This window comes from Macrotis lagotis, chromosome 4 (genome assembly GCF_037893015.1).
Source record: "Macrotis lagotis isolate mMagLag1 chromosome 4, bilby.v1.9.chrom.fasta, whole genome shotgun sequence".
Lineage (NCBI taxonomy): Eukaryota > Metazoa > Chordata > Mammalia > Peramelemorphia > Peramelidae > Macrotis > Macrotis lagotis.
In genome coordinates, this window is record NC_133661.1 from 230,422,508 (window position 1) to 230,435,596 (window position 13,089).

The 13,089-nt window shown below is 34.6% G+C and overlaps 1 pseudogene; it reads right to left on the minus strand.

The window, feature by feature from the left end:
* Positions 1–7,443: 7,443 nt before the first annotated feature.
* On the minus strand, positions 7,444–11,834 carry LOC141522872 (putative ribosomal protein eS26-like; annotated as a pseudogene).
* Between the last annotated feature and the right edge of the window lie 1,255 nt (positions 11,835–13,089).

Below are 13,089 nucleotides of genomic sequence, written 5' to 3' on the forward strand. Positions count from 1 at the left end.
AAGATGAACAAACAAATATATACAAAGCAAACAATATACAGGATAAATAAGAAATAATTAGCTGTTGGAAGGCCTAGAAATAAGATAAATGAAACACTGTTTTGTACTATTTGCCAATTTCTGAGGTGTAAATGTTCATAGTGAAAATTTAACAGGTCTTGCCAGACAATTCAAGTTGGCTCCAGCACACCCCAGGTTGTATGTGAGCAGGTAGGACAGCAGTATAGAACAGTTGTAGCCATATAGGTACATAGTTGAAGGTTTTTGGGATGTCAAAATAATTCTCATAAACTTTTTGGGTAGATAGCTTCTTCCTTTTCTCTAACTGATGTTAGAGTTGAGGTGCTTTCACCAGTTACCTAGTGGTTATGTGAATATTAAACTGAATGTCCTGGAAACAATGCAAGCTCAATAAGTCCAAAATTGATCTCACTGTCTTTCTCTTAAACCCACCCTTCAAGTTTGTAACCTCAGCATTATTCTTGAGGCCTCACTCTTTCTCACCTTGAGTATCTAAATTTCTAAATCTTACTGTTTCTGTATTCACAGCACCTCTCACATCCAATATATTTTCTCTACTGGTATAGATACCAACTTAGTTCAGGGTCTTATCATCTTTTCACCTTTTGTCTGTGTTATATATATGTATATATATATATATATATATATATATACATACAAATATTTTCACCTTTTGTCTGTGTTATTACAGCCACCTACTAATTAGTTTCATTATCTTTAGTTTTTTGGAACTCCATTGGGCCATGCTGGTTTCCCTTAATTTCCAACCAACTGTTGTGACTCCCTATTGTTTTTTTTTTTTTTGGATAAAATATAAACTCCTTTGGTTAACTTTTAAAACCTTTCACGTCCTTTTCCAAATTATCTTTCCAGCTTCATTGGACATTATTTCCCCTCCTACAGTTTGTGATGCAGGCAAACTAGCCTTTGTTCTTCACACAAAAGTCTTTGCAATAGCTATGTATCCAGTACACTGCCTACAGCCATCATCCTGGGAAGCAACCCCTATGGAGATACAGCCTGGCAGTTGCTCCTGTAGGAATAACAACCATATTTTTTTGAAGACTCAGAAAATAAAATTCCTGTCACTAAAGTCTTTGGCCCTGTTAGTTGCTTCAGTATCAGAAACTAATTTTGTCAGTGAAAATGACATTAAAGAGTCATCATCTGCTTTGCCACTAAACCCTAAGGAAGGATCATGGAACTTTACCATTTGACTTATAACTGAAACTTTCATTAGAATCTGAATTCTCTGAGAGATTACAATCTTTTATATATATATATATATATATATATATACATATACATATATATATACATACAAATATTAACATGCAGTAGTCTATATGTATATATACATATGCATACAAACACATCTATATCTATATATCTATACAAATACACATCTCTTTTCCTTGACATAATGCTTTGTGCATAGTGAACACAATAAACATTTATTCATGTTGCTTCATTTCCTGTCTGTGCACCTTTGTTTTAAATAAACCATGCCTGAAAAACACTCCCTCTTTCTGCCTCATACAGCCCCTTTCTTTTTTTAGGAACTCATTTAAACAGGACACATGAATTTTAAGAAGAGGTATAAAGTGATTCCTGCATTAGCCCATTTTTTAAAGCAGTGAGCTCATTTCCAGTAAGTGATATTTCTGTTTGTCTCTCCCTCTCTGTCTCTCTCACTCTAATTCTGTCTCTGTTTCTTTTCTGGTCTCTGTCTTTTTCTCATTCTCTCGTTCTTCCTCTCTTCCTCTTGCTCTGTGTTCTTTGTAAACTCAATGCCATAACTGCACAGAAGCAAAGTATGAGGACCCAACTGGCCATAAATCCACAGTTGCTAAGCTCAGCGAGAATGAAGTCAAGCTTCCCCTTCTGCTACATTGGATTTGCGTGGCCTGCCGTAACCTGGATTATTTTTCTAAGTAAAAGGAAACAATTTGCTTGCTGACAATATACTGATTTAAATATACCTTCAAATATGGATTTTCTATAAACCCAGAAACAAGCCCAGCTTATCTGTTTGGCTTTTAATTCTGAAATTTATTAGCTCTTCCTATCCATTGCAGATACAAGCTTCCTCTTAATTGTTCCATTTTTATTCTTACTCCTAAACATAGTAAATCTTAATGACTGTTCTTCAAACGTTAAGAGGCAATGTAGCTGTAGGAGAAAAGTCTTCAAAATGCATTAAATTAGGAAGAGCATAATAACATGCTCAAGCTGTTCATCAGAATTTATATTGACTTTGAAAGAGTAATCGTACTAAAGAATTTTTAAAGGGACCTTCCAGATGGACTCATCCTCCCACCTCAAGATATTGTCATAAGCTGGGTTGCTTTCTTCCATTTCTAAGCTTTTCTGAACTGTGAAAATGATTTTTCCACTTTAATTACAGAGCTGGTTGAAAATGTATTCTGTTGTTTGGCAGTATTACCGAAACACACTATTTGTTTATGGCTCTCTGAGAAAGCCATTTTAATAAGGTCAGATTTGCAATTTAAATGAACTTTAATATTTCTTGCAAAGTCTGGGACTATTTATTTATGCAAGAGGTGAATACAGGGAAATTTATGATTTTAAAATATGTTTTCCTGTTTCTTTTTCCAAATGGTGCATTTCAGGTGATAAACAGCATTCAACTACATTTATTAATATATTTTTCAGAAAAGGGAAGAAAACGCAAATCAGTGAAATAAATTGTCTTTTCCTATCAAGGATACATTAATGTGTTTTTTTTGCCACATCTATTGAAACAGCATCCAAAACATTCATGATATGACATGGGATTTAGTCACTATTGAATGTTGTCTTTTAGTATTTTTTTTTTACAAAACAAAGCACAAGAGAAAAAAGTTGAAAAAATTGGCAATTGATCTATTTAATGCACATCAGAAGTTCTTAAAAACTATTGGTTTATTTTGTTTTGATATAACTGATACTTTTCAAATATCACCCAAATTGCATTAAAAAGTTTTTTCCTACAAAACAATTATTTTTTGAGTGGTTAACATTGAGGAAGGAAATATATCAAATTTTAAATTTAGGTCACTAACAATAGCCATGATAATTGATCAGAGTTTTGTTGAGTTTCCATGCTGATTTGTTTACATATATCAAGTATGGAAATATATCTTCAGCATAGCATATTTGTGATAGGAGAAAGTTGGAAATAAAATATCTCTATTAATTAAAGAATGGTTTAACAAATTTAATTCAAATGAATTGAATAAGATATTATTGTTATAAGGACTGACAAATATGAAAAAATTGGAAAACACAAAGTTATGGAGGATGCAAAAGAATAATAAATGCAATTATTACAGCACTATCTTTTTAATTAGATTAATGGCTTCTCAAGAACTAAGATCAGAATTAATGAAAAGAATGATAATAAAAATATTATAATACATGGTTGAAACAACTTAAAATTGAACTATTTGAACATGTATAGCAAATGAGAATAAAAGTATGGGAAATGGATAATAGTTATAACATCAACACCAAATATAATATTTTATATGAGCTTGTTGTTGTTGTTGTTGTTGTTGTTGTTGTTATTCAGACATTTAGTCATGTGCAACTCTTTTGTGACCCAAGGGTTTTTGATGGTGTTTTTGGCAAGCATACTTAAATGGTTTGTCATTTCCTTCTTTAGTTAAAGCAAAGAGAGGTTAAATGACTTGCCCAGAGTTATTTAACTATTGAGGCTAGATTTGAATTTAGGTCTTCCTAATTCCAGGTCCAGTATTCTACATCCACTGAAACATCTAGTTACCTCTATATAGAAGCTTAACCAATGTAAATTCCACAAGATGCAGATCAGTTCCTTTTATTCTTCTTGTCCTGGGACCTCTCCATCCTATTTCTCAGCTGTTGCTTTTTCCTCTGAGAACTTGTAGGATTATCTTTGCATCTTTCCCTTCATGAAAAACTCTCTGGATCATCTAGTGTCCATTTGAGTCAGAGAAAATCTCTCTAACCCCTACTTAAGGTTCCAACTTTTATTGTACAGGACCAATCAAAATAAGAGAAGTCTGTTATTCTTCACAGCTAATGGACCGTTAGTACTATTGAAAGAAAGCTGTGGACTTGGGGGGGAGAAAAAAAGTCAATGAGGATCCAGGACAAAGAGAAATCATATCTGGTCCAAAAGATATTAAGAGAACTAGGGGCCTACCAAAATCCTCTTGAAATATGCCTAGGCAAATTGATCATGTAAGTTTACATAATTTTCATTTTCTGAAAAGGAAAATATATTAGTTTATCTTTAAACAGAACTTTTTTTCATGGATAAGCTTGAATAATAATTTCTTGTATAGGGTCGGACATAAAGAACCTTGGATTTAGAAAAACATAGGAAACAAATGAACAGTTAGAATGAAGTGAGCAGAACTAGGAATGAATCAATAAATTAAAAAATCATTTAAAAGTGATAATTATGTGCAAAGTACCATGCTAAGCACTGAGTGGAACAAATAGAAAAGTAAGATAGTCCTTGCTTTCAAGGAGCTCACATTCTCATGGGAGAGACAATGCAAATGGAAAGTTTCAGCTACACATCAGTTGGAAAAGTCCCAAGGTACGGCAACAAAGCTTCTTCTTCTTCCTCTTCTTCTTCTTCTTCTTTCTCTTTCTTTCTTTCTTTCTTTCTTTCTTTCTTTCTTTCTTTCTTTCTTTCTTTCTTTCTTTCTTTCATCTTCCTTCCTTCCTTCTTTTTTCTACTTCTTTCTCCTTTTCTTCTTCTACTTCTTTTCTTTCTTCTTTTCTTCTTCTACTTCTTCCTTCTTCTTCCTTCTTTTGTTCTTTTCTTCTCTTTTTAAATTACTTTTAATTAATTTTTTCCAATTACATGCAACATTCATGCTTTTGCAAGTTTTTGACTTCTGCATTTTTGTACCACCCTCCCTTTCCCTCCTGTCTAAGGCAGCAAACAATCTGTTACAGATTGTACATATTATAATAGTGTTTAACACATTTCCATATTAGTTATTTTGTGAAAGAAGAATTAGAATTAAGGAGAAAAAACATGAGAAAGAAGTTTTAAAAGCATAAAGGCAGTTTTAAAAAGTGAATATGGTATGTTTTTCTCTGTAATTAGACTATATAATGTTTTCCTTTGAATGTGAATAGCATTTTCCACAAACAGGTCTCTCAGGCTTGTTCTTGACTGAACTGCTGAGAGGAGTTGCGTCTGTCATAGTTGAACATCTCACAATATTGCTGTTAACATGTACTCTGTTCTCCTAGTTCTGTTCACTTCACTTAGCAACAGTTCGTGAAAGTCTTTCCAGGATTTTCTGAAGTCCACCAACTCATGATTTCTGACTGAACAATAGTACTCGATCACATTCATATATAATAATTTGTTTAACCATTCCCCATTTGATGGGCATCCCTTCAATTTCTAGTTCTTTGTCACTACAAAAAGAGCTGCTATAAACATTTTTGTACACATGGGTCTTTCTCCTCCCCCCTCCCAGCTTTTTAAAATGATCTCTTTGGGAAATAGACCTGGTAGTGGTATTGTTGGATCAAAGGTAATGCCCTTTAGTCATAGTTCCAAATTACTCTCCAGAATGCTTGGATCATTTCACAACTCTACACAGAGTGCATTAGTGTCCCAGTTTTTCCATATTCTCCCCAACATTGATCATTTTCCTTTTTTGTCATATTAGTCAATAGTAAGGTTATATTTCAAAGTTGTTTTAATTTGCATTTCTCTAAATAATGATTTGGAACATTTTTCTTATGATTATAGAAAGCTTTATTTTCTTTAACTGAAAACTATCTTTTCATATATTTTTTAGCATTTATCAATTATTCTTTTTTTTGGGTTTTTTTTTTTACAAGGCAAATGGGGTTAAGTGGCTTGCCCAAGGCCACACAGCTAGGTAATTATTAAGTGTATGAGACTCGATTTGAACCCAGGTACTCCTGACTCCAAGGCCGGTGCTTTATCCACTATGCCACCTAGCTGCCCCTATCAATTATTCTTATAAATAAATTGTATCCTTATAAATTTGACTCAATTCTCTGTATTTTTTAGAAATAAGTCCTTTATCAGAAACACTAGCTATGTAAATTATTTCCCAGCTTTCTGTTTTCCTTCTAATCTTGGTTGCACTGGATTTTTTGGTGTAAAAAAGTTTTTAATTTAATATAGTCAAAATTACCCATTTTTCAATTTAATAATGTTCTCTATTTCTTGTTTTGCCATAAACTCATCCCACTCCAAAGATCTGACAGGTGGACTATTCCTTGTCCTAATTGATTTATGGTATCACTCTTTATGGCTAAAACATGTACCCATTTCAAACTGTTTTTGTTATAGCATGTGAGATGTTGGTCTATTTCTAGTTTTTATCATAATATTTTCTAATTTCCCCAGCAGATTTTGTCAAATAGTGAGATGTTATCCCAGAAGTTTGAGTCTTTGGGTTACTCATATAGGATGATTTACTACTGTTTCTTTTTTGCCTAATCTATTCCAATGATACATTTCTCTATTTCTCAAAGAGTACCAGACAGTTTGATGACTGCTGCTTTATAATATAGTTTTTAGATCTATAGGCTAGGTCACCTTCCTTTGAACTTTTTTTCATTAATTCCCTTGATATCCTTGACCTTTTGTTCCTCCAGATAAATTTTGCTACTATATTTTCTAGTTCAGTAAAATAAATTTTTGGTAGCATGGTGGATATGGTTCTGAGTAAGTAATTTAATTTGGGTAGAATTGTTCCTTCTAATTATGGTAACTTGGCATGAGCAAATGACATTTTTTTCCATTTGTTTAGATCTGACTTTATTTGTGTGAAAAGTGTTTTATAATTATATTCATATAGTTTCTGGTTCCTGGGGATGTCCAAGGATTTTATGCTGTCTACAGTTACTTTAAATAGAATTTCTCTATCTCTTGCTGTTGGGCTTTATTGGTTTTATTTCCATACATATATGTATATATACATACACACACAAACATACATATATATATGCTGATTATTTATGTGGGTTTATTTTATAATCTGCGACTTTGCTGATGTTAACTGTTTAAAGTAGCTTTTTTAGTTGATTTTTCTTGGATTCTTTAAGTATACCATTATATCATCTGCAAAGAGTAAGAGTTTTGTTTCTTTATTGCCTATTTTAATTCCTTTAATTCCTTTTTCTTCTCATTGTTAAAGCTAACATATCTAATACAATATAGAATAATAGTAGTGATAATGGGTATCCTTGTTTCATCCTTGATCTTTTTGGGAATTCTAGCTCATTTCTATTACATATAATGCTTGATGACAGTGATTTTATATAGATACTTCTTATCATTTTAGGGAAAACTCTATTCCTATGCTTTCTAATGTGTGTGTGTGTGTGTGTGTGTGTGTGTGTGTGTTTTAAAGTAAAACAACAATTTTATTTTCCTCTGATCAGTTCAGGAATAATTGGTGGGCAGATAGTTCTTTCCATGGACTTTGGAGGAGGTCTAAGGGCAGCCTCCACAGGTCTGAAGCTAGATGGGGGTGTCTGATCCATTCATGCCTCCCAGGATTGATTCCTCACTTATTGCACAGCTCACACAGTAATTCAACTTCACATACAATTTGGGCAGCACATAGGAGCCCAAAATGCTGACCTCAAAGATGTCTCTGATGACCCAATTTCCATGATTTTGCGAATGACAAACTTCTTGATGGCCTTGTCCTAGGGCAAGCAAAAGACACAATTGGTGCAGTGAATGAGCAGCAGATGGTGCAGCAGTACTTCTTGGCGTGTCTGTTGTTCCTTCTCTTCTTGGTCACCTGTAAGTGGAAACTGAAAAACTCTGGAATTTTTAATAAGAAGGAATTAGATAGATGTTTTTCAGCATCTATTGAGATAATCATGTGATTTCTATTAGTTTTATTATTGATATGGTCAATTGCTGCTTGTTTTCCTAATAATGAACCATCCCAGCATACTTGGTATAAATCCTACCTGATCATAGTGTTATCCCAGTGATAGCTTGCTGTATCTCTTTGCTAATATTTTATATAAGATTTTTGCATTAATATTTATTAGGGAAATTAGTCTATAATTTTCTTTCTGTTTCTACTCTTTCTTACATATCAGAACCATGTTAGTGTCATAAAAGAATTTTTCTTCACCTATTTTTCAAATAGTTTATATGGAATTGGAATTACTTGTTCTTTAAATTTTTTTTGTTTTTTTGCAAGGCAAACGGAGTTAAGTGGCTTGCCCAAGGCCATACAGCTAGGTAATTATTATGTGTCTGAGACCGGATTTGAACCCAGGTACTCCTGACTCCAGGGCTGGTGCTTTATCCACAGCACCACCTAGCCGCCTCTCTTTAGATGTTTAGTAGAATTCACTTGTAAATTCATCTGGTCACTGAGATTTTTTTTCTTAGGAAGTTCATTGTTGGCTTGTTCAATTTCTTTTTCTGAAATATTAATCTGGAAAATTTATATTTTTAAATATTCTTCCCTTTCACTTAGATTGTCAGATTTATTGGCATACAGTTGGTCAAAATACTTCTTAATTATTACTTTAATTTCCCTCTCATTCTTGGTGAGTTCACCCTTTTCATTTTTCATACTGGTAATTTGGTTTTCTTCTTGTTTTGATCAAATTAACCAAAGGTTTATCTATTTTATTGTTTTTTTTTCATAAAAACCAATTCAGTTTTATTTATGAATTCAATAGTTTTCTTTCAATTTATTAATTTCTTCTTTGATTTTCAGAACTGCTAAACTGTATTTAATTGGGGATTCTTTAACTTGTTCTTTTTCTAGCTTTTTTTTAGATGCATACCCAATTCATTGATCTCCTTTATCTCCCTTTTATTTATGCAAATATTTAGAGATATAAAAATTTCCCCAATCACCACTTTGCCTTCATCCCACAAATTTTGGTAGGATGTCTCATCACTGTCATTGTATTATATGAAATTATTGTTTGATTTCTATGATTTATTGTTTGATCCACTCATTTTTTTTGAAAAAAGGATGCTTTATTAGAAAGAGAGCTGCCTATTAGTGTAAGTCCTCAAGAAATAACATATTTATTAAACACTTACACTATGCAAAGCACTAAAATTTTGAAGAAAAAAGAAATAGAGCTGTCATTTAAATTTTAGTAATTTATTTTTTAATTTAAAAAATTAATTTTTAATTTTTAAAATTTTCTTTATTTACTATTCCTGTTTAAGAGTAAACATAATACCCCTCTTCCACAAAAATATAAAATCTCATGAGAAATAAAGTGAAAGAAAAAGATAAAAATGTGTTTCGGTCTGTGATCTGATACCATCAGTGCTCTCTCGGGTGGATCACGATATTTATTATAAGTCCATCATAGAAGTTATTTCCCTGTTTTTCCACAGTTGCTGTTACTCATTGTAACTTCCTCCATCCACTCCTTCCCACCACCATCTAGTATATTTTTTTCTCTCCTTTCACTCTGTCCCTCTTCAAAAATGTACTGTGGGGAAGCTGAGTGGCACAGTGGACATAACAATGGCCCTGGGGCCAAGAGTCCCCAAGCCTACATCCCAGCCCAGACACCCAGCAACCACTTGGCCCCATGATCTGGGGCCCAGTTCCACTACCTTGCAAAAAATGAAAAAAAATGTGTTATGTCTGACTATCCTCTCCCATGATCTATCCTCTCCTCCATCACCCCCATCCCCCTCCCCTCCCCCATCCCCCTTCTCTCCTTTTTGCTTCTAGATGTCTATACCCTATTGAGTGTGTATGCTATTTCCTCTCTGAGCCATTTCCGATGAGAATGAAGGCACCCTTATTCCCCCTTGGCTTCCTCCCTTCCATACCATTGCAAAAGCTACATGAAATACCTTTTACATGAAATATCTTAGCCTATTCTACCTCTCCTTTCTCTTGCTCCTAGTACATTTCCCTTTCACCCATTGACTCCATTTTTACAATACAGTATTATCTTGAAGAAATAATATTATCTTCTAATTCAGCTCTCTCATGCTTTATCTATAAGAGCTCCTTCTACCTGCTCTATTAAATGAGAAGCAAATGATTTTCATCAGTATTATCTTTCCATGCATGAATAAATGCAGTTCATCAGCATTAAGTCCCTCATAATTAACACTTCTCATCCACTCCCTCTGCTTCACCTGAGTCCTGTACTTGAAGATTAAACTTTCTGTTCAGCTCTGGTCAATTTCAACAGGAACATTTGAAATTCCCCTGTTTCATTGAAAGTCTATCTTTTCATCTGGAAGAGAATGTTCAGTTTTGCTGGGTAGATGATTCTTGGTTGCATTCCAAGCTCTTTTGCCCTCCGGAATATTATATTTCAAGCCCTGTGAGCCCTTAATGTAGATGCTACTAAGTCCTAGATAATCCTGACTGTAGCTCCACGATATTTGAATTGTTTCCTTCTGGCTGCTTGTAATATTTTCTCTTTGACTTGGGAGTCCTGGAACTTGGCTATAGTATTCCTGGGGCTTGGTGTTTTTGGATCTCTTTCAGGAGGGGATCAGTGGATTCTCTCAATTTCTATTTTGCCCCCTGCTTCTAGGATATCAAGGCAATTTTCCTGTAGAAATTCTTTTAAAATGAGATCAAGGCTCTTTTCGTGATGATGACTTTCAGGTAGCTCATTAATTTTTAAATTATCTTTTCTGGATGTGTTTCCAGATCAGTTGTATTTTCAATGAGATAGTTCACCTTTCTAGTTTTTAATTCTTTTGGTGTTGAATTATTGTGTCTTGATTTCTTACAAAGCCATCAGCTTCCTTTAGCTCCATTCTACATCTGAGGAATTTGTTTTTCTTAGAGAACTTTCTTATCTTCTTTTTGATCTGGCCAATTCTGCTTTTTTAAAGTACTCTTGTCCTCAATAACTTTTTCGACTGTTTTATTAATTTGACCTATATTGATTTTTAATATGTTATTTTCTTCAGTTTTTTGGATCTCCTTGACTAAGATGCTGGCTTTGTTTTCATGCTTTTCCTGCATCTCTCTCATTTCTTTTACCATTTCATTTTCTTCTGCCACCATTATTTGATTTTTCACAATCTTTTTTTGAGCTGTGCCATAGCCTGATCCCAACTTTTTTTAATTTCTTGGAGTATTTAGATGCAGAAGCTTGGATTTTCTCATCTTCAGATTGTGTATTTTGGTCCTCCATGGGACCAAAGTAATTGTCTATGGTAAGTTTCCTTTTTTTCCTGCTTACTCATTTCCCCAGCCTGTCCCTGGTTTTGGGGTGCTTCCTGAGCTTTTGAGTATTATTGGGACACCTCCCTCAGTATGTGAATCTTTGACTGCTCTTCTGGTCTGTGGAATGGCCACAAGCTCACTCCTTTGCCCTGGGGATGTGAGGAAGGTCCCTGCTCTTTGGGGGCCCCAGACTATGACCAGGGTCTGAATATGGTCAAAGCCCCATAGTCCTACCCCAGGGATAGAGGACAGACCTTGGTACTCTCCCTCCACTCCCTTACCTTTTGTGGGCTGAGGGCTCAGGGAACAACTGCTGTGTGGCTCCTGTTCGGTGGCTCCACAGGCTTGCTTCTATTTCCTGGGATCTGACTGTGCTGAGGCCTTACTGAGGAGGGCCACAGTGGCTCAGACTTTGAGTTTGCTCTGGCAGTGGTGTCCCTGCTGATCTTCCAAGTTGTTCTGGGTGCTCCCTGGGGTGGCAGGTCAGGAACCTGCTTCTGCTGCCAGGAGCTGGGACCCAGCTGCTCCCAGGGACCCAGGCATCCTGGGATTGTTCCCAGAAGGCTGAAGCTCCTTTACTCCTGTGTGCTGTTGCCCCTCTAACCTCATGGAACAAAGCCTTCCCACTATTTTCCAGGTTGCCTTGAGCTGGAGAATTGCCGTTTTTGAAATATTTTGGAGACAGCACCTAAGAGAGGCTGTTCTTCTGCTGCCATCTTGACTCCACCAATCCACTCATTCTTTAAAATTAGGTCATTTAATTTCCAATTAATTTTTAGTTTATCTTTTCATGACTGTTTATTGCATGTGATTTTTATTTCATCATGATCTGAAAAAAGATATATTTAATATTTCTTTTTTTCCCCTGTATTTATTGTGAGGTTTTTATATCCTTATACAAGGTCAATTTTTGGTAGGTGCAATGTACCACAAAGAAGAAGATATATTTCTTTCTATCCCTATTCAGTATTCTACAGAGTTTTATCATATCTCAGTTTTCTAAAATTCTACTGCCCTTCTTTACTTTCTTCTTGTTTATTTTGTAGTTCAATTTATCTAATTCTGAGAGAGGGAAGTTGAGGTCTTCCACTAATTCAGTTTTGCTGTCTATGTCTTCCTGTAACTTGTTTAGCTTCTCTACATCTTCCTGGATACTTTAGCATTTGGTACCTATATATTTAATATTGATATTACTTCATTGCTTATGGTATCTTTTAGGAAGATGTAGTTTCCTTCCTTATCCCTTTTAATTTGTTCTTTTGCTTTGTCTTAGATAAAGGTGGCTGTCCCTTCTTTTTTTTACTTCAGTTGGAGCATAATACATTATACTCTAGCCTTTTACCTTTACTCTGTGTCTATCTCCCTGCTTCAAATGTGTTTCTTGCAAACAGCATATTGTAGGATTCTGGTTTTTAATCCCTTCTGCTATCTGTTTCTATTTTATGGGATAATTCATACCATTCATACTCATAGATATGATTACTACTCTGAATTTTTCTCCATCCTACCCTCTGCTTTTTTATACTTTCTTTTATGTTTCCCTTATCCCTCCTCACCAGTGTTTTACTTCTGACTGCTGTCTCCGTCAATCTGCCCTTTCTTTTATCAACTGCCTTCCCTTTTCTTCTCCCTTTCCCCTTTTACTTTCCCCTCCTACTTCTCTGTATGACAAGATAAATTTCTAAATCCAACTGAGAAGGTATTCTGTTCCTTTGTTGAGTCAAATCAGTTGAGAGTAAGATTTCCTCAGTGCTTACACCATCCCTTCTTTCTACTGTAATAGGTCCTTTGTGCTATTTTCATATGTTGTTATTTATTCTATTATGCCTCCATCTACATCTCTGAGTATGTCTTTTTCATATCT